This window comes from Macrobrachium nipponense, chromosome 26 (genome assembly GCF_015104395.2).
Source record: "Macrobrachium nipponense isolate FS-2020 chromosome 26, ASM1510439v2, whole genome shotgun sequence".
In the NCBI taxonomy this organism is placed as follows: Eukaryota; Metazoa; Arthropoda; class Malacostraca; order Decapoda; family Palaemonidae; genus Macrobrachium; species Macrobrachium nipponense.
Genome location: NC_087215.1, coordinates 62,437,761 through 62,463,316, shown reverse-complemented (window position 1 = coordinate 62,463,316; position 25,556 = coordinate 62,437,761). Strand labels below are relative to the sequence as shown.

At 36.7% G+C, this 25,556-nt stretch overlaps 2 protein-coding genes across 2 annotated transcripts in view; one reads left to right on the top strand and one right to left on the bottom strand.

Moving 5' to 3' along the window:
* Positions 1 to 25,556, top strand: part of LOC135200334 (large ribosomal subunit protein eL22-like) — a 182,782-nt gene that overhangs the window by 64,292 nt on the left and 92,934 nt on the right. The window lies entirely within an intron of this gene.
* LOC135200335 (synaptobrevin-1-like) overlaps positions 18,915 to 25,556 on the bottom strand; it is an 84,648-nt gene continuing 78,006 nt past the window's right edge. Inside the window, 1 exon segment of the mRNA XM_064228905.1 lies at positions 18,915 to 19,998. The gene's annotated coding sequence lies outside the window, so the exon portion shown is untranslated.

Sequence of the window (25,556 nt, the reverse complement as noted above, 5' to 3'; positions counted from 1 at the left end):
TGGCACCAGTCACCCTATCTCTTCTGATACCATAGTCTCAGGGGATCTTTGCCTGATCTGTTTTTATCACTCCCTCAGGTTGGCTGGTGTTCGTACAACTTATTACTGCATGCTAGCTGGTGTTTCTTTTTGTACTGGTTGTGTGCAAGTGCCGGACATTAGCTTGATCTGTGGTTTATGGTCTCTCTTTTTCGTATTGCACTTCCTGCATATGGGTAAGATATTTATTATTATTATTATTATTATTATTTTATTATTATTATTATTATTATTATTATTATTATTATTATTATTATTATTATTATTATTATTATTATTATTCCAGCTGCGCAGACGATCGTATAAATATAAAATGCCATTGTCACCGTAAATGGTAAGAGTTGAAAAATTATGCAAAGATAAGATACGATAAATAATCTTCAGGCAAAAAAATGAATATATAAATAAATAAATAGTGCTGCAAGCCAAAAACACCTTAGGTGCTTCTCCGTATTTGGCTGCTTTCCATATTTGGAGCTCCCGGGCTCTTGATTATATAATTCCGTGTTTTAACAAAATTCTGGCAGAAAAGGTGTCCTTACATCAATAACACAGGTCATGAACATTCGTCGGCATATATTATTGCATTCATATCACGAAACAGGTTGAGAACAAGTCGACAACCGTATTGGAGAACGAATCTTCGGCCGATGATGGATCCCGTATAGTACAAAGTTCCAGCGATGCCGTTTTTTTCTTCACAACATTGGCTTTTAGCAGTGTTGACATAAGCAGTTCTTCTGATTTGTTTACGTTATTTATAATTTAATGGTTAGAATGCATATTTTCCGATGTAGAATTATTTTCCATGACGTAAAAAAAACTACACGTCACTAGCTTAACATAAAGTATTTTTAACGAAGAAAAATGAAGGATTTCAATCAAATTCATTTCTATAAATAACTAGGATATGTTTTATAACTTTATTTTCATAATAAAACATAAAAAGGCAAAGTGGTTATAAGTATATGGTTAGATCAGATCATCCGGCGTATTTAAAATTAAAAGCACTAGCTTGTACAACACTGAGAAGCTATTGAACTACTAAACCAAGTATATAATGTTTAAGTCGGGTAATTCTCATTTTTGTGGTTGAATGAGGGCAGTTTGCTTAGCCGGTTATTTATGGCGTATCATTTGTATTCATCTCAGTTTTCATTCTTGAATCTCTTCAGCTTTACCTTAATACGATAACTTCCGAAGATATATAGGTGTTTGAAATTCAAATCAGAAAGATAAGGGCTGTTTTATTAACGCGTTGGACTTCGTAATAAAATTGTTGCTCTAGTGATTGCTTACCAATAATTGCAGATTCTCTCTCTCTCTCTGCCTCCTTAAAAAAATTGTAAACAAGTATGAAAATTGTTGATGCAGCATCTCTCTCTCTCTCGCTTCCAGAGTCAGGTGGCTCGCAGCGTTTGCGATACCGTAATCTCCTTTAAAGTAATGGCTGGCGGGGTTCCAATAATTTGCGAGATGGCGGCCGCAAAAAAAGAAAAAAAACTTTAGCTAAAAGCTTTAACCAAAATTATAATAAAAAAAAAGAATGTTTAGGCGTTTCGTATTCCGCTGGAATAAATTTAGGCTAAATGAGAAACGGAGACTATTTTTTTTTTAGTGAAACAAAGTATGGCATAACGCAAACTAAAATGTGGAAAACAAGTTTTTTGTAGATATCTTATTCCCCATGAGTAGGAAACTAATGTAATTGGGGTGTACACAGAAGTAATGTAAATATTGAGTGAATTTCACAAATACACACATACACATCTAACCAGAAGGAGTTGGTTACGTCGAGGCGGTGAATGAAGATAAAACATACGCGTATATTTTAGGGCTGTTGCCTTGTATAATAAGGCGCCCTATGAGGTAATGTTAGACTTGCGATAATCTTACGCTAAGTCGGTTGGTATTGCACTTCCATCTTCAAGGGAGTGTCTTGGGGTTTGTAGATCACTTACGAAGTCAGGATTATCTTCTTGTTTATGACGACGATGTGTTAAACACATGATGATTCGGTGAGGAGGTTCTTGTAGAAAACACGAAGTAAAAAAATATATATATTCTTCTGAAGTTTTACATGGTGAAGATCAGGTATGATTGTACAAGTCTTCTAATAACGATAGCTTGATCGCTTCTGCCAATGATGATGGCTACTTCTGTTCTCTCTACATGATAAAGCTTAGGTAAAGAGATACAGGTCTTCTAATGACGATAGCTAACTCTGTTCTGCTCTGTTCTACATCCCTGTTACAAGTTATGAAGGAAGCAGATAGTAGCTCGAACATATGAACATACTATCAGATGACATAGTTACATACGAACACACAATCAAATGAGACACGCTACAGATCACGTAGGCCGTTTGAATTATAGGTCGTGGTAGTTGTCTCAAGCAGGGAGCTTGGACTAATGTTTATAAACAATTGAATGACTACAGGTGACGGCATGTTATCTTAGCCTACTTTTATTGTATACGTCATCTTTAGCGTCTCTAGTCTGATCACATTCCTGCAAGCAATCTGGTTGACCTCTTTAGTTTTAGTCTTTTATATATATATGGACTAACATTCCATATTTTTATTATGTAAACACTTACATTAGCTCGGTCAGCTACCAAAACCAACTACTGAATATTACTCAAACTTGACTTGCATTTGACTTATAGGAGTGTGATACAGACACTACGTGAATATATATATATATATAGGATATATATATATATATATATATATATATATATAAATATATATATGATATATAAGTAAATAAAAATTCATGGTGTACATGAATTGATTCAAGTAATAAAATATAAAACAATGATATTGGTAAATAATAGTGATCACGTGATATATAATGATACAGTTTTTTCACTTCATCTCATTAAGATACATATGCTACAGAAAATACTAATGTACTCTGACAATTGCATAGAATGAAGATTAACATGATAAAAATCATATTTTAACTGATAAAAAATTTCATATAGGAATTGATAACATTATTAATGTTTATGCTGATTGATTCGTTGATTTTTATGCTAAATGTTATATATCTGATTCATTAATCCATATACTAACTCATATATAACTGCATATATTGGTAAGATAAAAGGTAACAGATTGATTATAGGCTACCAGATTTGTTTATACATATGTATATGGATTCATATAATTATGATTAATATATTGCACTTTAATTAGATTCCTATTGCGTACACGCAAAGATATATTTCGATTCCGTTATTTAGATCATTTATATATAGATTCCTAGTGCGTACAACGCAAAAAAATAAAAAATTATTTCGATTCTGTTGTTTATGATCATTTATATATAGGATACATGACCGAGGTTATACTACTTCACATTTAACTAGCTTTCAACAACTTTTCGTCCATTACACAGTTCCAGACAACCACCTATAGCCAAATGAAACGGCCAATTTCACAGGGTTAAAACAAGGGGAAGGGGAAAATTTGCCTGGGCGGGTCCAACGTTCTATTTTGCCTCATACTTATTCTCTGCATCCTAAGCTACACGATTACGTTCGCGATGAATAAAACCATCCCAGCACGAGTCCTTCGCCAGCAAAGTAGAGTTGAATATCCTTCGGGTCGTAATTTGTCGGAAGTATGTCCCTTTTGTAGTCGATTCCGACAGCCGCCGGAGCGTTCCGCATGAAAACGAGATTAACGACGAGATACGGTGTCGGTCGAAGAAGTCCATGATGGTGCTTATTCCTTTCACATTGTAGGCGGTTGTTACTCGACTGCCGTCGTCCGCAGCGACGAACGATTTTTTTGAAGTTGCGATGTGAAACTCTCGTACTGCAGGATACTGTAACAGGTTCCATTAATCAGCCTGCAAGTGAAATTATACTTGTCACAAGGGCAAAGTAAATTCAGACGACATCCAAATACAGGGGAGGGGAGAGAGCCATTTAGACCAGACTTAACCCACATGAATTCGCTGATATTTTGGAATTCAAAAGAGTCAGCTGTACAAACTTTTTTTTATCCATGGCATTAACAATGAGTGAACCTATCCAGGTCTATGGTGACTGTAAAAATATCCATAATTATAAAAAATAAACAGATATCAATACGAATCCCAAAGAAAATTCGATATTACTGGTAGTAAATTACTAGACAAAGAAGTGGAAAACGGAGCTATTTGTAAGATTGCCAGGCAACATAAGAGTCAAAGAGAATATTAATCATGATTGTGTATTTCTCTATGCTAACTGAAATTAAGTTGTGAAAAAATCTGATCCTATGTGCCCTAACAAAAGTTTCATATGCAATTTTCTCGCGCGCATCCTCTGAGGCTAATTTTAAAAACTTTATTTATAGGTAGGAGATGCAACGAAAAAACCCACTATGTAACTAATTTCTAAATAAACTTTGGGTTTTTCAAGAAAATGTGACATTTTCCCATGAATGTTTTACTTGAATTGTAATAGGCTAATGTTGCAAGTAAATATTTCATATACATATCTTGATACTTCTAAATGTCTATGTGGTTCAGAAAAAATTAATTCATTTTGTTGTTATAGAAATTTTATTTGCTTATTTTGTTATTGCGCATACGGATAGACACGTCTGCCTTGCCCATGAGAAGTTCGGGCTAAGCATTCCTTTCTCCAGTCAATCTGCTTTGCAAGCGCGAGATGAAGCCTGTGCAAGCAGATATTTGAGGTTAAAGGAATCAATGCTGATACGGCAATGATGACGTCGTCACTTGGCAGGAGATTGCTCTCAGCCAGCTAAGAGTTACGTTACTTGCTGTAATAAATACGACTTTAGGATAAATTTTTTGTTTTTAATACTCGACCCACATGAGAAGAATGTCTGAAAAAAAAACAGTACCAAAATTGAACAATATATTAGTTTCATGTTGGAAATCTGCATAATTGTAATTATGTTAAATTAAATATTCCTTATTCAAACTAATGAAAAAGGTTTCCATACAAATTCTATATATATTATTAGCCCTGTATAAGATTCATATAGGATTATTCCATAGATAACATTTTCACTTCTAGACTTCCTGACTTTAAAATCTCTTTTATTTCATATTATTTTATTTATTTATTATTATTATTTTTTTTTTCATTGACTACGAATATAAATCACCGGGACAGACAATATGTCAGTAGGTTTTGATATGTGTTTGAACTTTTAGCTTATTTGTCATTACTAAAGCGTTAAGTTTGAGTTCAAATCTTTAAGCATATATATATGGATATTTAATTAACCTATGGTTACGTTTTGCTTATTTGATTTTATCGTGATTCCTTTTTTATTATAATTTGTAACCCTTCCGACTTCTTACGGAGTGTATTATATTGACTCCACTTGTATCCATATTTATTTTATTTTTTATATTTATTTATTTATATATTTCTTTTATATATATTTGATAAATTAATGGTTGGCTTGAATATGTGGAAAAGTGTTCTAGCGGCGTACCGTATAAGGCTACTTGCGGTATCAAGATATGAATGATAAAGGTATTTAAAACCGCGAGAACCGCTATAATCCAGTTCGGATCCAATATCACGAGTTGTAACTCGTAAGACATTGACAGTTCCTATTTAATTATCCGTTATTCTACCAAACCGATTGACTCTGGGTGATAAAATATATTATTGGTTTTCTTAATGGAAAGGAATTCACACGAGTTAAGAAGATTATTGATTTACACCACCCGAGTCAGAGATTATTGTGTTGAATTCCATATTTACTGATTTAGCACTCATAAATATTCCTAACGCACTCAATTGCGGTGTTTGTTTTTTGGTGCTATTAATTCTATATAACGTGTCAAGGAACTATTAACACTAAGAAGTGTTTATTCCCTCTGTCAGACTCGTAATTCTGTTAATAATTCTACGTATATTCTTTCAAGGATTGATTTGGCACAGGATAGGCCCTTAACTGACAGGTGTCTTAGTGTGTCCCTTGTTTTCATGACACGTGTTACAATCAGTTATGTGCTTTTATATCTGTAAGCATTGTAGGACCAGTAAACAGTGATTTGGCTTTCTGTGACATAGGAGGGAACCCTGGATGACGGAATGCAACCAGTTTATGACGATTGGTATGAAAGAGATTATTACTACTACCTGGTCGTTAGTCCTCTGCTGTGTTCTTCGGGTTTTCCTCGTCACGGACCTACATATAATATTACATTTTATTACATTATTCTGATACACATACTTTAAATATACTTTTGCTTTAGGGTTTCTGCTCGAAGTGTTTATTGTTTTTGCTTAGCCGCTGACCCTGTTTCCGTTCGAAATGTTTATTGTTTGGTGTTTATTGCTGCTGACTCTGTTTCCGTTCGAAGTGTTTTATTGTTTGGTTAGGTCTGTTGACTCTTGCTTTGTTCAGTTTGTAACAGTTCTGCGCTCCAACCCAGATATTCAATGCTCGCGATCTCTTGGGTTAAGGAATTTTCTTGTTTAGATACGGTTTTAACAATAGGCACGGATGTTTCTATATCTTTTAGTCCAATTAATGGTTCTTTGCTGTATGGTGCGGGATTGCGGGATAATGCGTCAGCTATGATAATTGCTTTCCCAGGTAGATATCTTATCTTGGCTCCAAAGACCTGAATGATCATTTGTCACCGAGTTCTTTTTGGACTGTGATTAAAGCCTTTGAAAAACTCGGTAAAGGACTCATGTTCAGTAAGGACTTTATCAGGATAGCCATAGATTATGAACTTAAAATGTACTAGTGTTAAAGATACCTAGCCCTTCCTTGCCTATTACTGCATATTTACTTTCAAAGGGCTTTAGTTTATGTGAATAAAAAGCTATAGGGAAGAACTGTTTATCATATTACTGAAGTAATACCCTCTTACCCCTTGGTCTGAGGCGTCTGTTGCAAAAAAAAAAATTCCTTATTTAAATCGGGGATTTTTTAAGTTAGGTGAGCTGCATTATTCCGCTTTTAAGATATCGAACGTCTGTTTATGCTTTTCAGACCATAATAAATCTACGCTCTTCTTCGTAAGATCTGTTAAAGGAGCTGTCATGATTGAAGAGTTACATATTTACATACGATTGTAATACCCACTACAGCGCAAAAGTGCTGTATCCCCCTTTTACGTTAATAGGTACCGGAAGTTATGAATAGCCGACACCTTACCATGGACTACTTTAAGACCTTGACTAGACACATAAAACCTAGATAAACATGTTCGGTTTTTAAAAACTCACATTTAGATATTTTACTCTGAGATTATTTGTCTTTGTCTCTGTAGCACTAGCTCTACTTTATGTGAATGTACTTCTAAGGTATTAGAAAAGATTACAAGATCAACCATATAAGCATGTAGGGTATCCCCTAAAAGTCTCCAAACACTATATTGTAATTGGGGTGCAACGTAAGCCGGAGGCATACGTAAAAATTGATAATGTCCCCTGAGTGTGCTGAAAACGGTGTATGAGGTACAATCACTTAGGTAATGGTATCTGGTAAAAGCTTTTAAGTAAGTCCAAGTTGGTGAAAAAAAATTTATTCTAACCTAACAGAGATAAGATGTCGTCGGTACATGGCACTGGAAACTATCGGGAGTCGTTTCCTTGTTTAAGCGTCAGAAATCTACACAGATACGCCAAGTCCGATCTTTTATGGCATGACGTTTGAGGGAAAAATTATATATGGGCTTATTTGATTTCCTAATGACTCCTATTACTAACATTTTTCAACTTCGTCATTTATCTCTATTTTGAAATTTCATTGAGAGTCTATGCGAAGGTACGTATATAGCTTTATGTTTGTCCTTAGACCGTATTTTGTTTTCAATGACATCCGTTTTTCTTTTCCAGAGATCACTCGCTAGTGGAGAAACTTCCTGGTATTCAGATAAAAGATAAAAAAAAATTCTGCTGAATCACCTCTGCTTGAATGACTTTACGGATATTACTTTAGATAGATTATCAGAGAGATTCATCTACGACTGGTTGGGCGGGATTAAAAATTAGCAACAATGAAAAATGCGATATTTATAACTTCCGTATCCACGATATGTATACTCCTTCCCGACACTCTGAAATATAACGATTTCCGCGAACAAAGCCCTAGACACGGTTGACTAGCAGCAACAAGTTAAATCTAGTGATCCACAAACGTATACATTTTGTGGATCACTAGATTTAACTTGTTGCTGCTAGTCAACCGTGTCTAGGGCTTTGTTCGCGGAAATCGTTATATTTCAGAGTGTCGGGAAGGAGTAAAATTTCATTTCCCAGCAAAGTCTTTTTACACGCACTAAGACATTCGAGGGTGCATGGTTCTCGAGATTTTGCGTGCAAACTGCGACTGTGGTTGTGGAGAATTCTGTTGGGTCATTTGAACAATGTTTACGATTTATGAGACCAAAATGTATAGTTCCTCTATATAAGTTATTATTTGATTAACTGTCTCTTTTTGTTCAAACGGATTTCAATAAGTTTGAAGGTTTATAGGATTTTCATTTGATAAACACGCCTTATTTTGCAGGATGTAAGATAATATTTTGTATACCCCTAGATGAATCTTACAATTACACTAGATACAGATCAATGTTTTTTATAACTATAGAGGTATCTGTAAACGCTCGCTTATCCGGACTTCTCATTAGGGAAGTTCGAACAACAGACGGTGAGTCCGTAAATACAGGATATTACGTGTACTAAAGGAATAAAACAAGATATTCTAATTTTTACGGCGCGTACAGTCGGGGCTTTATCCACCACTACTTATATAACTTACGTTTTAAAAAAAAAAAAAAAAACGAAAACCTGCTCTGATTACTTTATACGGTCGTGTGTTTCATAGGAAAAACACCATTTTTAATTTTTAATTCAAAAGATATTGGCATGTATGAACAACATCGCTTTTCCCCACTCTGCTAGAGTCGCTTATTGTGTGGAATTTGCTATGCTTTGAACACTCGGCAGATTTGACTGACCTTGACCGCTTGACTAGGTGACACAGTCACCGAGTTTGCTTGTTTGATTCTGAACGGGCTACTGTTTCTATTTCTTTTTGTAATAATTAGGATCCTTCTCTTTATTACCATCGGCAACGTATTGTGTGTTTTTAGCATTATGTTGCTGGTTACGTATAAAGCAATGAATGACGAACTATTAGGAACTGAGCGATTACTATTAAGACAAGTTATCACTACTGCATTCAATATTAACTGTTTGTACTTCATTCTTTGCTAAAATGTGAAATAGTGAGGGATCCTGGTCAGCGCATTTAGCCTGATGAAAGTTTTTTACAGACATGTTATTCCTTGCAATCCAGCCGTATTTTTAAAGTTAAGTTGAGTCACTGAGGTTCGATATTTTATATAACTCAAAAAACTCAAGGCTAAAACTGCGATCGGGACTTGCAAAGGAGCATTTATTGTCATGGCCCGAAATAGTGTTACCTCTAATGTATCTAGATTTGTACGGGTGTTCCACTTGTTTTTGTGTGTTTTCTAATCGCTACGGTGCTTAACGACCCTATCCATGCATCTGTATAAATACAGACGTCCACTGCGTAAACGCATATTCACTGTTTAATATGATTTGTTACGTAAGGGATTAATAATCACCCAAAACCCCTGATAAAATTAACATAGTATATGATTATGATATTTCAGTAGAACTTCTGGAAACAGACACTCAAAGATAAAAAACTCGCAGTAGCGAAATCTCAATGATGTAGATAATTTCTGTAAAAAAGTAAGATTAAGAATGTCTCGTAACTTCAGCCACAGGAATAACGAAATTCGACCTGCAAAGGAAACACTCAAAGTTACTCCAAATGAATAAAAAATTGTACTTAGCTTGCTTTTGTGGGAAGTCACGGTGTTCCGATAATGACACACGGCCTTGGTCCTCCTTCTCTATTTAGCGGATGACCTGGTTTGGCTTCAGTTTCCCCCGTGCGCGATGTTTCGATGATTCGAGCCCTTGAAAGATCCGATGCTGCAGACGCGTTCTTTTGTTTGTTCTTGAAGTGCCGGAAACGCTCACTAACGATGTTTTCTTGAATGATTCTAATGAGAGACGAAGCTTGCGTTGCCGTAGGAAAAAGACACGTCGGTTTTGTTTCTTGAAGTTATTCACTAAACGATGATACTAAGTTGCTTGAAGAATCTCTTGCTTTTCGTCGTCGGTGAAGTTCTTGTTGTTTTCTGAAGTCGCTCACTAAACGATGATACTAGGTTGCTTGAAGAATCTGCTGCTTTCGTCGTCGTTGACTTCATGATTTATTATTCTGTTTTATCTTCGGAGAAGTTGTAGAGTCCTTCTGGTACGCTTGCCACCACTTTTAGGGCTGTTGCCTTGTATAATAAGGCGCCCTATGAGGTAATGTTAGACTTGCGATAATCTTACGCTAAGTCGGTTGGTATTGCACTTCCATCTTCAAGGGAGTGTCTTGGGGTTTGTAGATCACTTACGAAGTCAGGATTATCTTCTTGTTTATGACGACGATGTGTTAAACACATGATGATTCGGTGAGGAGGTTCTTGTAGAAAACACGAAGTAAAAAAATATATATATTCTTCTGAAGTTTTACATGGTGAAGATCAGGTATGATTGTACAAGTCTTCTAATAACGATAGCTTGATCGCTTCTGCCAATGATGATGGCTACTTCTGTTCTCTCTACATGATAAAGCTTAGGTAAAGAGATACAGGTCTTCTAATGACGATAGCTAACTCTGTTCTGCTCTGTTCTACATCCCTGTTACAAGTTATGAAGGAAGCAGATAGTAGCTCGAACATATGAACATACTATCAGATGACATAGTTTAACATACGAACACAACAATCAAATGGAGGACACGCTACAGATCACGTAGGCCGTTTGAATTATAGGTCGCGGTAGTTGTCTCAAGCAGGGAGCTTGGACTAATGTTTATAAACAATTGAATGACTACAGGTGACGGCATGTTATCTTAGCCTACTTTTATTGTATACGTCATCTTTAGCGTCTCTAGTCTGATCACATTCCTGCAAGCAATCTGGTTGACCTCTTTAGTTTTAGTCTTTTATATATATATGGACTAACATTCCATATTTTTATTATGTAAACACTTACATATACCACTGGTCTGATATGCAGGGTGTCCATAAAGTCCCAGTACCATTACAAGTATTTATTGATCAGAATGGTACAGGGACTTTATGGACATCCGTATAATGTGGTGTTAATGATGTCTAAGATTTAGCCAGTCTTGTGCTGGCACGGGCTCTTGCTCCTGGAGCAGCCCGTAATGGTGTAAATGAGACAGAGCCGGCTTATATACCAGCACGGGCTCTTGACCAATTACATCTGATATCTTTTCCACTCAGCCAGCAACAGTTGTCTGATAACCAGGTGCATAATTAACTTCTAAGGACAACAGAGTCGTGATGGAATTGTAAGGAAATGGAACACACAAAATTTGTAATCACACATTACTATATTTTCGCACATCGACACACACACACACACTCTGCTTATAAAGCATAAACATGTATCTAATTTAGATATACGTGCAATGTGTTATATGTGACATATAACACATTACACATTAGAAAATTACAATAAAACTATGAATGGACGTAATATCTACGATAGTCGACTACGATATAAAAATTTCAGTTTTCAAAATGTTTTGCAAGAAATTCCTTCCTCCATAAACTTCTTTGGCCATCGCTTTTCAGAATTGTCTACCCACGAGAGAGAGAGAGAGAGAGAGAGAGAGAGAGAGAGAGAGAGAGAGTGAGTCCAGCAAGATTGCATAAACACATCCTTCTGTGTTTGTCTTGTACAGCAGTGCGTACTTGCTATTTGAAAGCGCAAAGCTATTGGTTATATGAAAAAAAAAAAGTGAACCGTGGACAAATGAGATCAAAAGGTGTTGACGCCACTGAAATCCAATACTGATTTTTCATCGTAACATGAAATACATCATACAATGCCCGTGCGAACGATTGGCGATACAAATGCAGTAGCGATGATCAGCCTAAACGGGTCACATCGGCCTATGTGTTCGCGCCTTGTTTCCCCAAAGAGCACCTTTATGTTCCGCGGAAAAAAGTCACTTTGCGAGTCTCTCTCTCTCTCTCTCTCTCTCTCTCTCTCTCTCTCCTCTCTCTTCTCTCTCTCTCTCTCTCCTCTCTTCTCTTCCACCTTTCTCTTTGAGTTGTGATGCTAATTACGAGAGGAGATCTCTCCCGTGACCCGGTGACTGTGTGAGTATGTGTGATTCATCGATTTCAGTAGGATGAAGTTAACGCAGTCACACACACACTTGCACTAACTCGTTGTAGCTTTACTGGTGTATGCATTAAAATGGGTACTTGGTCTTAACGAGTCGTCATTCCCTCTAAGTGTGTGTGTGTGTGTGTGTGAGGAGGAGTAGTAAGAGATAGAGAGAGAGAAGAAAAAGAGGAAGAGAAGCGGAGAGAGACTATTCTTGTAAATGGATGACTATAGTAAATGCTCGCTCTCAAGATTACCGAGAGTGTGAGTGGTCCTGGGCCCTGTCTCTATCCGAGTACATCGCCGAGATGCAACCTTTCGTCCGACCCAGAGGAGTCGGTATTAATTTTGTGATACGCGCGTAATTTGACGCTCACTTGGGACCGAAGTTGTGATGAACGTCAAAACTTGGGCGGCTGTGTCCTGTCTAACAACTTAAGGACTGAAATTTCTGTTCTCCGCCATTTGCCCGCTCTGGGTAGCACAAATTCGAGCTACACACACACACGAAAGTAGGTCCGTGTTCGATCCCCGAACAGGGAGAGGAAGAGAACGGAGGAAGGCCAAGTAAGTCTGGTCACTTTTGATAACGAATGCCCTCTTGACATCTGGAAAACGAAAGATGTGCTACTGAATTCCATACAAGCCGTACCGATCATAATAATTTACTCGAATTCAATGTCTTCACGAAGTGAATCCAACCAAGCGTATATCCTGTATGATATACGTATATAAATAAGAATAATCCACAAAACAGTATATACCTGTTGTAAGAGTGTAGAGCAGTGACCCATAAATAGCTTAACGTAAAATTACGAAATGAAGATCGTTGAGCTACTGACGCAACCTTAGTCAGAGCGGTGTTCGTTCAGATCAAAACCGGAAATTTGAGTCAACTAATAGTTGACTTTTTGGGGTATATGAACAATATACCGGGCAAGATCAAAGAGATCCTACTTTGAACCAGGCGTCATGTAAGATTTGGAAAGAAAGTTTGATCTACGAGTGATGATTTTTTTCTTTTTTTTTTCTTTTACACGAAAGGAATTTGAACTGAATCCACTTTTGTGTATGGATGCTAGTTCCCCTAGCCAATGGTTCTATATGCATGAGAGGAGTCCCATCAGGTTGGGTCCTCGGTAAACCCAAAACGATCATTACAACTCGGTCTGTAATTTTTTCTTAAGCATTCAAAGTAGACTGGAACTATTCTCGTTTCATCACATATAGTTAAAATTTGTGGTAAACAATATACTGTGGGATTCAGATGTTAATTTTATCATGACCAAATTCAGCTGTCTGTTAAGTGGGCCATGTATTCAATACCATAGGCTTCGGTGTATTTAGCTGGTCGTTTCTTTCTTGTGTATTATTCATTAATTCGTATTTTGTAACGTGCACCTCTCCTGTGTACACCAACACCTTCGCGTTTTCTTTCAAGAGAAGAAACCGTGAATTTCAGTTTTTTTGCAAACTTCCTTTACTAATTAAAATATTTCATTGCGGTGTAATACACAAGTACTTGATGACCTTGAGTGCGTTTACTGGTCTGATAGTCAAGAAAATTATACAACTTTATCACAGCATCAGATATTTGACGATTCTGGCATCAGCCAGTACTGAAAACGGCTATTTTGTGAAGAATGACTGCATATCGAGAAATGATGATACGGCGTAGCAACAAAATTCCTACAAAACCAAATTTTCTGGGCGGGTGATATACGTACGTATAACAGTAGCTTGAGCCTCTTCGGCTCAAACGTGCTTTTGCGTGTTGTCTGTGTATTCCTGGATGTTTGCATATTTTCTCCAATAAAAATTAGCAGATGGGTAGGAGCTTAGATTTTTTTTTACTAAAGTTTTTGGAGAATGTACATTGATCGACCCCAGTAGAGAAATGCGCTTGTTTAACATGAACTACTTTTTTCACTAAATATCTGTAATTTTCAGTAAATAGTCCACTAAATTCAAGTCGCAAGCTCAAGGTATATAGTAAGGATTGGTTGTTATATCTGTCAAGTCTTAGTCTATTGTGAATCAAATTAGACCAATTTTTCAGTCAGACACATTGTCGTATAGTTGATTATAATTGATGGGGCTTGTTTCTATACTGTTAAAGCTTTTCCATGGCTTTTCACGTCTTGTGAAAGCTATCTTCCTTATCTATTTCACGAATTCTTGAAGTTTGGCATGTACATTTTAAGATTTCATTTGTTCTGTGATTCTCGAGGATAAAACTAAACATTTTGATTCTACTAAATTGTATCAAGTTGTTACCCACTTTTACTCTAGGTGTAACTTTTTGACTCGCTCTTAACTTTTGAGAAACCTATTTTAGGTCATTTGTATTTCCTTTACCGGAATACTCTTCTATTTGGATGTCTGCTTCTGCCAGCGATTTCTCTCTTTTAGATAAAAGTGGTTCGTGATGGTAGGTTTGCTTCCTAATAGTAGCAGTTATGACTGGGACCATCGACGGATGATCTCGTTTGTCACATTTTCATAAGCTGTATTTCAACAGAGATCTTTCACCTTCACAATTATTGATCCCTGATCCCCTTTATCGGTCGAGAGCAACCAGACTCGCTGAACAACAGCACCAATATGCAGTAAATGTGCGTCCCTGGCGAACTTAATAGTTTCAGAGGTCCTATATTCCTCACATTTGTGTATTTTTGTTTAATAAGAGGCGTCTTTTCTCTTTGTATTCCACTTCATATTACTTCTCCTAATGAACACCATAGCCATATTCTTTGGACGCTTGAATTTCAAGTCAATGGCCCCCTGTGAGGTTGTTCCATATGAGTAGGTTTCATGTACTAAATAATAATTATTATAATTCTGTTTACAGCTTGCAGCTTCATGAATGTCAAGAAAGTGTTAAGAATAGTTTAGACTTCTTAAGCTTTACCGTGCTACCGTAGCGGTAAATGTCCCCTTTGTTCAATCCTGGGTCTCAGACGGTTGCCCTGAAAACCCGGGAAAAGACCGATTCTTTAGAACAACCCCTGGATTCCCACGGCAGGCTGGTGACCCAAGACTGTCTCTTAAATCTCCATAATGCCTCTATAATATTAAATTTGGTTTACTATTGATACTGAAAGACACTCAGCCCAGCTCCTACTTTTCTGTGAACCCTCGAAGGCACCAGATCAATTTAACCAAGAACCCAGAGGCCATTTTCAGTCTATGTCCAGGTGGTGATGGAATAGCTGGCAGAATGGATCTTGGGATTTAGAAGACAAGTCATGAGTCTTTATTCAATAAAAGACCGAACCAAAATCATTAAGTTTAGAGTTAGGCTACATTTTCATGTTAGGAAATGTTCTCTGCAGATGTGGACAGTGCATGTGAATTGATCTGTTGATCAGTGGTTTCTCTACGACCAGAGTTGCACTAAAAAGCATCATTTGTCCAAGACCTTGGGAATTCATTTTCTGACTCCTCCCTATCAAGTACGGCTGTTAGTTTTATCAAGACTGATTTCTTCATTCATTTGAAACTCCACTCCCATGAATGCCTCCTCACTGCACCAGGAGCGTAAAGGGTAGGAAGCAAAGCCCTCCAACTGTCTAGGCTCCCTAAGTTTTGCTCATCTAATTTAGAAAAGCCAATGTGCTCCATGACCAGGTTTTGGCCGTTGTTATTGTTTCCCTGGTTAATTGCTTGCAAGATATTCTTCCTTTTTCCTTGTTACCTCTCTCATGTTCCTTGATCATCAACCATGGTTTCAGTTGAGGTGCTCACTCTTGCCAAGTGTTCTGAAGTGCTTAGTGTCATGGAGTCCTTCCACGAGAAGGAAGAACAGGGAAGATAGGTGAACTTTCCCACTCCACATGTAACCATGGCTCACAATATCATTCTCCCAGACAGTAAAATAAAATGTACTCTCCAGTGTCCTTTCTATCTTAATGTAGATAAGATCCAAGAGGGGATTTATCTGCCATTTGTTGTGCATCTGGGTCTTCTCATGATACTACTAGCTTCCAGTTGGCTACCCGAGCTAAGATTGCACTGCGATGGTTCAGTTTCCTGTAGCAATACGTCTCCCTATAAAAAGATCTTAATACACTTATCAACTACTCACCTTCAGACTAGTTCAACCCTCTGCGAGTGCAGCTTATCTATTCTGTCTGGTTCTCCTGAATCTGGAGAACCTCCTAATAATCCTAGGACCCATACGAGATCCAAGTTTGATTATTCCAAAAGATGGTAGAAGACTGATGAAGATGTAGACTGTAGAGGATCTGCACATATACCAGGATGACACATCCTCAATGTTAATGCTTAAGGAAGCTACAAATAGGTTTGGTGATCTGAGACCTTCGAGTTTCCCTTAGTAACTAAGCCACTGGTGCCCTTCCATAAGGTTACTCTGCTTTACTTGAAGATCCATGATGTAAGCATAGTGTAAGAGCCCATTTGTGCTCCTCCCAAACTTCCTCTGTTGGAGGGAGATTCTGTTACCATGACTAATTCTTTTCTTCATGGACAGCCCGCTGCAGTTACTTATTACACACGCACACCTGAAGGAAACAGAAGCAGAGTTTACTGTGGCTATTGATGATATACATACATCCAAAATTACATATATTTCAGAGGTTTTACCAGATCCAAAACTTCTGCTCACAAATTCTGTTGCCTCCTTCCCAAATTATTGCTTAGCATGCCACAACTTAGATCCTGTACTACTGACCTTGACCAAGACAAGGCAGCAAGATTTGCTGCTTGGTGTAGCAACAAGCATACTACTTTGCTCGAAGCCTTTTCCCAGTGCTAGCAAATTTGTTAGTACGTACACTTGAATGTTAAGTGCTCTCTCTCTCAGCTGTTAAAAGTATATAGTGCTGCTCTCTCTCCGAGATTTTCCTTAATCATGACATGAACCTGGGAAATAATATACATTTCATTACTTAGCCCAATTTAATTCTTGTGCTATGGTTAAAACTTAGACTTGTAAAACCATAGCTTGTACTTGTGAATATACTTTGGTATAGCGCAGCCTCACCCCTATGCTGGACATGTTTTAGATTGTGTTTGGTTGCCCTTGCCTACTAGAAGTCAATCGGTGAGCTTCAAGCTTAATGGGTGAAGCCTCTCCTTCTAGTCATTGGCTATCTGTGGGATTTCCATTTGCTTCAGAGTTTATAGCAAAGAAACTTGTTTCATCCACAGACTTCTTGCTATTCCTGCCCTGCCCTCCTCTCCTCTCCTAAGCATCAGTGCAAATGGGAAGAGTCCAGGATAGTCCTCATGTTCTGGAAAGAAACAGGGCAGACTGGTTCATGAGCACATTCGGGGAACCCTAGTGTCAGCCCTACCTAAAGTGGACATCCCACCCACAGGTGAATGACTGCTGAGATACCATCAACCTCTGAAAAAGGAAGATGCTTGCTTTAAATTTAATAAAATTTCTTGTGAGAAGACTGCCGAGATCTTTTCTTCTGCCCACGGAAGGAAGGACGGAAGGAAGGGCAGAAGACAACACACTAGTGTTTCACAGACTTAATCTATCCAAGAGTCTTACTATCCTCACCCCACAGGTAAAACGATTGCTAAAGGAGTTCCAAGTGTTGAGTTTCTTGGCAGGAACAGTAGCATAAGACAAGTTGCTGGGAATACCAAGGAATGAAGCACTGGTAGATGGCAAATCATGAACAAATGCTGCTCTCTCCTCTGGGCAGAGTTTGGCACTTGTACCTGGGTTAGCAATATCAGTGTGTGTGGGCTGGTTACCTACCCTCACCAGCATAACCCAAAAGTGGGACAAAGGAGAACAAACAGAAAAGAGAGGCAGAGTAATCCCCTTTAAAAAAAATCAGCAAACATCTGGCCTTCCTCTGCTGCTGCCAGACCTCTCCGCTGCAAAGGAGACCAGCCAGTACACTACTAGCACCAGTGCAGAATAACGAACTGTTAACACTAACACTAAGGGCATAAGTGGCTAAAGTCTGCTAGTGACTTTCATTGTTTGCTAGTTAAGATTCAGGTTGAAAAAAAAGAAAAACAAAAAACACCATACACACAAAGAGCAAAATTTGATGTGTTGTAGTTTCAGCTTCATGGTCGGTTAGTGCAGCAAGACATGTTAGCTTGACTGCAGCCAAAGACAAAGTGCTGATGACACTGGTGCATTGGGGTTTCTCTCAACTCACCCACACCTACCACCCGTCAACTACATTCTTACTAAGGTATACTGAGCGACCAGTCATTTGCTGGTAGTGTTTCCGCTGCAGAATTAAACACCGTAATACTCCTACATAACAGGCAATAGTTTGTATTCACACTGTAACTAATGTACATTAGGTGTTTCAAGTCCTTCTTCCTAAAACCATCTCTTTACATCTGTCACTTAGGAGTATTCTTGACAAATATCCAGTCATTGGCCCGCTCAATTCCTCATGCTATGAATATAAGGAACATTATTATGCCAAATAATTGTACTAGACTTGGTATAACTAATGAGAAGACCTTACTGTGTTACCTGAAAGTGAACCAACAGATTCACTTTCAGGTTTTTCACACACGATTCATGCCGAATAAATTAAGGCTCCAATAGCATTTGAATACACACTGATTTTTTTTTTTATTTTGTAAATCAGATACTGTAGGAATTAATGAAAACTCACCCTTGACATAAACACAGTATATTTCACGTTTAACAGAATAATATTACTACTACTTTGATACATCACTACAGAGCAGTAGATATGTTGGACTCTAAAGAATTTATAATAAGAATACCCATTTTTAGGCTTCTTGGCTTTAAACATGGGATTACAGAGCCTAAAGACACCATCTATTAAGCCTTTTAATTCTTTCAAGGGGGTTGGGGGCACTTATCAGAGATTGGATCCTCTAATCTTGGGGAGGGAATAGAATATAGTTTCTATGCACCTAAAAATAACTTTTGTCATCAGAAAGGAAGGACCTGAGGCTCTGAGGGGGGAGGGAAAATTTACAAGCAACTGCGGAAGGCACGTACTATAACAACCGTCACCCAGTTTTGGCCAATCAGGTATCGTGTATTTCAAGAATATCCACCACAGGTCCCTCCTCTCTGAGACAATTAACGATATAGAAGCTACAAAAAACTTCCTTTTGCCAAATGAGCTGAAAACATTAAACCTCGTACACATATAATGGTGCGGAATGACGAAACAAGGGCTGTTCCGAGAAAGTTGGGTAATAAAAACCCAATAAAGAATAACTACAAAAAGATAAAAATGATAAAACACGAAAACTCCTGGAAAGGCCCTTTACATGAATATAGTAGTACCAAATATAGGCATCAGAAGAATGGAAAAAATTAAATATGTATATATATAATATATATTTATATTTATATTCTGTATATCAGTGCCAAATGACTAGTGAGAGAGATTCATACTTACAAAAGATGAATACAGGAATTGTATTTCATAAGAGAAGGCATACTAAATATTCCTATGTAACGATGTTTGACAGTAATATGAAAAGATAATTGCCTAAAGTGAATTCTGGATTCTGATGATAACACTCTAGCCATTCAAAAAACAAGTTTTAAATAATTTACTTTGCTACACTGATACCCAGGTTTACACAGACGCTTCCTAATATATATATGTACAAGGGGCACTCAGTCAAAGACAATGTACATCCACAGACAGATAGTTTCATCATTCTTCTCAGCTCAGTCTGGCTGCTCAGCTTCACTCAACCGCTCGTGGCCCAAACTATTAAGGAAAAAAATATGAAACAAAAGATAAAACCATGATAAAGAAATCAAATTTTCATAACTAAAACCCAGACACCAATCCTCAAACACAAGCTGTCAGTTTTACTTATCTATGCCTTATGAGATCATTATGTGAAAGCTGATTAGTAACAGTACTGTACTGTAATAGTAGTTTTTCATACTCTAACTACTATTATATGAAGCAAATCTGCTCTTAAAGATAAATCTTAAATCTAGTAACTCGGTAAACATCACCAAGATCAACAACAGATACACTAAGGAACTCTTGCAATCAAAATCTATCAGGAATGCTATACGGTACTATACAAGGAAGGAGAAATTCTATTCAAATTTACTAGTTTAAGTTCCTAGCAAAACTTTTTCTGAATTACATTTAGACTGTACAAGACAAGCTATCTATATAATGCTGACAGCTTGTGTTGGACATGAAAATAATCATAAGGCACATCAAAATAAAGTCCTGGAACAACCCTCAATACTCTATAAAAGAAAAACAAAACAAGTAAAAAAATATGGAAAACAAAAACCAAGAAAAAAGAAAATTATGAAAAAAAACCTTCTGGAACAAAATCTCCAACACAGACTAAGTGCAGATCATCGGGGGAGTAACACCAAAAAACATCACCAAAGTAAGGTTGGTTGTTTGCGGGCACTGGACACACCCTAAACAAGAACCTTAAGGGAAATGCATCCATATGCTCTCGCTTACATTTTATATTCAAGCCCAATTCATCACGGGAGGGTCTGGACCGTACCCACCCCTGAATTCCTGGGCTTGGGGATTTTACTAAACTAAATCTTGTAACTATCATCATAAACCATTAAAAACATTTGTTTGCTTCGTCATACATCATCATCATAATAAAAATGATTTCTATTCACACAAATTCACACCCTCTTGATTCACTCGAAGAAAAGACCTGCACTCAGTCTGCATCATAAATTATTCCTGCAAAAATGACATTTCAGAAAACATAACACAAAATGTCTACTGCTCCTCCTGGCTATTTCCTAACTATTAATGTATTTAGTAGACTTATGTTCAAAAAAACTTTTTTTTTTTTTTTTTCCTTGTTATGAAGCTCTCACCCACATTCACGTACACCAGTCCTGAAAAGCAATTTAGCTCGCTGCCCAGGCTGCATGTAAAAAGAAAGGCTTCGGATCAATCTCACTTCAATTTTGAACAGCAAAGAATGAGGAACATAATGGCAGACAACTGACCAACTCGTACCTTTGGAACTTTTATAACGAAAAATAAAATCTTTATTGAAATACACAAACAACTTCATTCCTGGCAAACTACCAAGTCACTTTCAACATAGAAATATTACAATTTCAAATATTTTCTCACATTTCTAGAAAATCATTACAATATATTACAATGATCCTACTAGCATATAATACATGATGGTTTAGCAAAATATTCCATTAGTAACAAAGCCACAAGAACATAATCTAAAATGCACTAATTCATTACATTATGCTTCTTAAGTTCACCTTTACTACAGAGTCCTCTCCATATTGCCCATTTTTTCTGTTCTTAAGTTCACCCTTCTTAAGGAGTCCTCTCAACACTGCCCAATTTTTCTATCAATGATTTCACTAGTTCCCATAAAATCAAAATCTTTTTTAAGTTTATCATGTTAAATGGAGTGTCTTATCAATAACAATAATTGTACTATATATTTCAAAGCAAAACTATCAAATCCATACTGTACCTTAGAAGTCAAAGGTTTCAGTTTTTCATAGCTCAAACTTTTTAGGAATTCGTAGCCCTAAAAACCATTTAGTTTGCATGTTGAGCATACAAAATACATATATATTTACAAAGTATTTCCACTTCCTTTTTAATGATTAGTACAGCATCCTTAATTGAGTAAACTTACCTTGTGTAAATTCAGTCATCAAGCACTCTTTGTTTGAAGAGTTGATTGTTCTCTTTTGTCAAGCTTATTTGTAAGAATATACATACAGTACATTATACAAAGAACTTTACAAGTAGTACAAAATTACTGCGGAATAATCATCAAGATGCACTCAAGTGTGAAATAAAAGATTTCCTTCTTGGTCTACAGAAATCCTACCAAAAATTATGAGAATCACTATTGCCCATTTCTCTACTATTTGGTACTTAAGATACTATACTCCTTAACGTTCTTGTTTCACTCTTTTTCATGTCTGAACAATGCCTGCAACTAACACCTCTTGTTAACAACGTCAAATAATCATATCCCTGGCCAACCCCCCCTTCTTTTTAGTATAAGGTTTCCTAAAATTAGCAGTCTCAAACAAATGAAAAACACCTTTACAAGACCAAACCAATACTCTAACATTTCCTTTTCCTATTCCTGAGGGTATTAAGCCACCTCTTGTTAATCACATAGTACTCTACTGCACATCCACCCCAACCTCAACTTCGGTATGTCCAGCCTAACTTTAGCATGTATTATGTAAACGCATTTACTCTTGATTTCTCCTTATGAACCTAATCCACAAACTAAAGGAACTTTCACCTATGAGGGGCTAGCTACAGGGATAGGGCATATTTTACCTTGACTATCAAAACCCATACATACCTTATAGGCAATGTTAGACCATACCCTTTCTCTGGCTACTGATGTCATAAGATAATCTTATTCTGCAATGACTCAAGCAATCTCCCCAGCATAAAATAACCACATACCAAACTTTAAAAAGCTACTAGCTTCTCTGTAAACAGATATTCAACAGCCTGACAATTTTCCAACTTAAACTTCATTCATACTACGTATTTGTATTGTCTTTCACAGTATAAGAAAAAATTAACTTCTGAACTTCACATTGGTCAAAACACTAAAAAATTCCAAATTCTGAGGTAATTTGTAATTTTCCTAACATACAAACCTAAACTTTCATATATAGAGTACTCGCACTTGGCTTGCTTCGGCTGCCACTGACTTGTCTCTCATTTAGTCACTTTTTTAACATTACCAGTCTCCTGTAACTTAATGCTAGCCATAAAAAATAATCATACACACTACTGGAGTAGAATACTCGAAGCATGTCACCAGTGTTATTCAGCATCGTATCAACAATATGCCCTATCCCTGAATTCTATTTGTGTTGCTTTACCTGTCACTTTGCCAGCTATTCCCTATTATGTACTCTTAATGCCTCATTGCGATTTAAATTTTTTTATACTCTTATTCTGCCTGATTTAAAAACAAATAGTACAAAAGACTAGCCCTGCAATAACTGCCTTAGTACTATAGCAAAACTGCTTTGTAGTCTTTATGTTTACATGATGACTTTTTCCTTCATTTTGCAAGCATAATCACACAGAAGTGGCCACTCTAACCTTACAATCATATTCCTACTACTCTTACACATGTGTATTACAACAAAAAACATTCAAATCCATATCCATCTAAATGCTTATCCTCTGGAACTTGAATCTCACAGCATTCCCTTCAATACAATCATTAGTGTCTTCCATAGAGTATGACTGGTATCTATTTTAACTCACTTATACACTATTTTATATAACTTGTACACTAATTGATTCTCTTACTTATAACTCACTACACTTGAAATTTCACTCAATCCTCTCATTGTCACTAATTTGTTTAATGCTTAGGTTTTCCCTTATAAAGTTAAAATTCATTCTATCTTCATAGAGTTTATATTAATTTTTAAAATTCATACATTTTCCAATGGTATATAGGTATGTATTTGTAATGTGTTACAGTATGTTGTTGTATTGTATACTTCTAGGATAAAACTTAACATTGCTTAACATTGCTTCCTGGATATTTTTACATGTATATTAAGTATCATGTACGTATGCATGGATGCATAAATACTGCACTATTTAGATTGAAAAAAATTTAAAACTAAATTTCAAGGAGAGGAACAGTACATAGCAAGAACAATACACCTATGGGAGAGCCACAGTTCCAGAACAATATGTAATGAAGCTTAAATTATACAAGATGTGTATGAATATACCTACCTTACTACTAGTCCCATTTTTCTACACTGCCAACCTAAATTACATTAAAGTATTGTGTTCGTCAACTTCTGGAGGAAATAACCAACCTGACTTGACATTACTTGATGGAAATGAAACTGGTTTCGAAGTCCACGCTAGACACTTCATAAACATTTATGTAGATATAAACTGCCTCTGATTGAGTACGCTATGAAAGATTGAATGGAAACAAATATAAAAAATGAATATTGTATAAAAGGAGGTTTGGGTTTCAACCACTACCAAAACCCAACTTACTGCTGATGGATGGAAGGAATAAGATTTATTTATAGCTACGAACCACTTCATCAGACATCAGTCTGAAAAATTGCACCAATACTAAATAAAATGAAATAATGATGTGGACTTTTAAAACACTTTTATGACCCATTATTGGCTCTGGCACTGGATCATAAGATGCTATTTGGAACCATTTCAAAATAAGAAATTTTATATGTACTAACAAAGTTAATAGAAAAGTGCATTTACAAGTATCACCAATATTTGAGAAATACTGATGAACACAAAGTGGATAATGACACTGATTTCTCAGTGAAGTGCTTAAAACAGTCTATTTGCTTGAAACACTAAAGACCAATAAGAAACATTATTCAAATGTTAGGAGTCTTGCTCTGCCCACAAAGGTTACATAACGAGTCAAAACCTTGTGTACCAAAACTTATACAGAAGCGCAAGTTCTGAAGACAATTAAATTTGCCTGAATGCTGGGCAAGGACAATTGTAAGACTTTTGAAAGTAGCCATGAAAAGTTGGCAAAGAACTTGTTAGAAGTGAGTGCATAACATGTGCATGAGCTCAGTGGCCAGTTTTGGCAGTCTCTCTCATTGTGGTAATGGTGAGAAGGGATAAACCATATGCTACATACCAGCAGCAGATTTTCTATTTCCTTAGAAGCTTACCAAACCCCAACTGTGATGTGTTATATAATTACTGCACTTTAGATGAATTTAATAAATGTGCGGCTGTTACTGGTTTTTGTCATTAGAGCATTGGAGTTTCATCTGCACTGCACAGCAATAGACACATTATGTTCATTGACAGAAACTAAAAACCGACTACAGAGATCCCCTTGTTGCAGGAAATCTATTTCTCTTGCTGTTGTACTTCTTTGTAACCCTTCCACTTTTAGTCATAAGACAACTAGTCTGATGGCAGAGTAACATCAAAAATACCTGCCAATATCCTGCACATTATAATTGTTCACTGGATCAGTAGATTCTCTTCACAAGCAATAAGCCCAAGAAAGATGCATGGGAAAGCCTGATATTTATATGATAATAATGAATTTGCACTGAAAAGAAACTGGGCAGACAGATCAGCTCAAAATAAACAACATTCCCTCATTTCTCGTTGGTATTCAAGAATTATCGGAAGGCTAAGGGAAGCAAGAAAAATGCTCTTATAATTTTCACTAAATGTATCCTGCATCTAATAGCACTTGAAATAAAGCCATTGAGGAAATTTTAGTAAATGGCCTTATGCACAGTCTTCCGAGTTGTCCA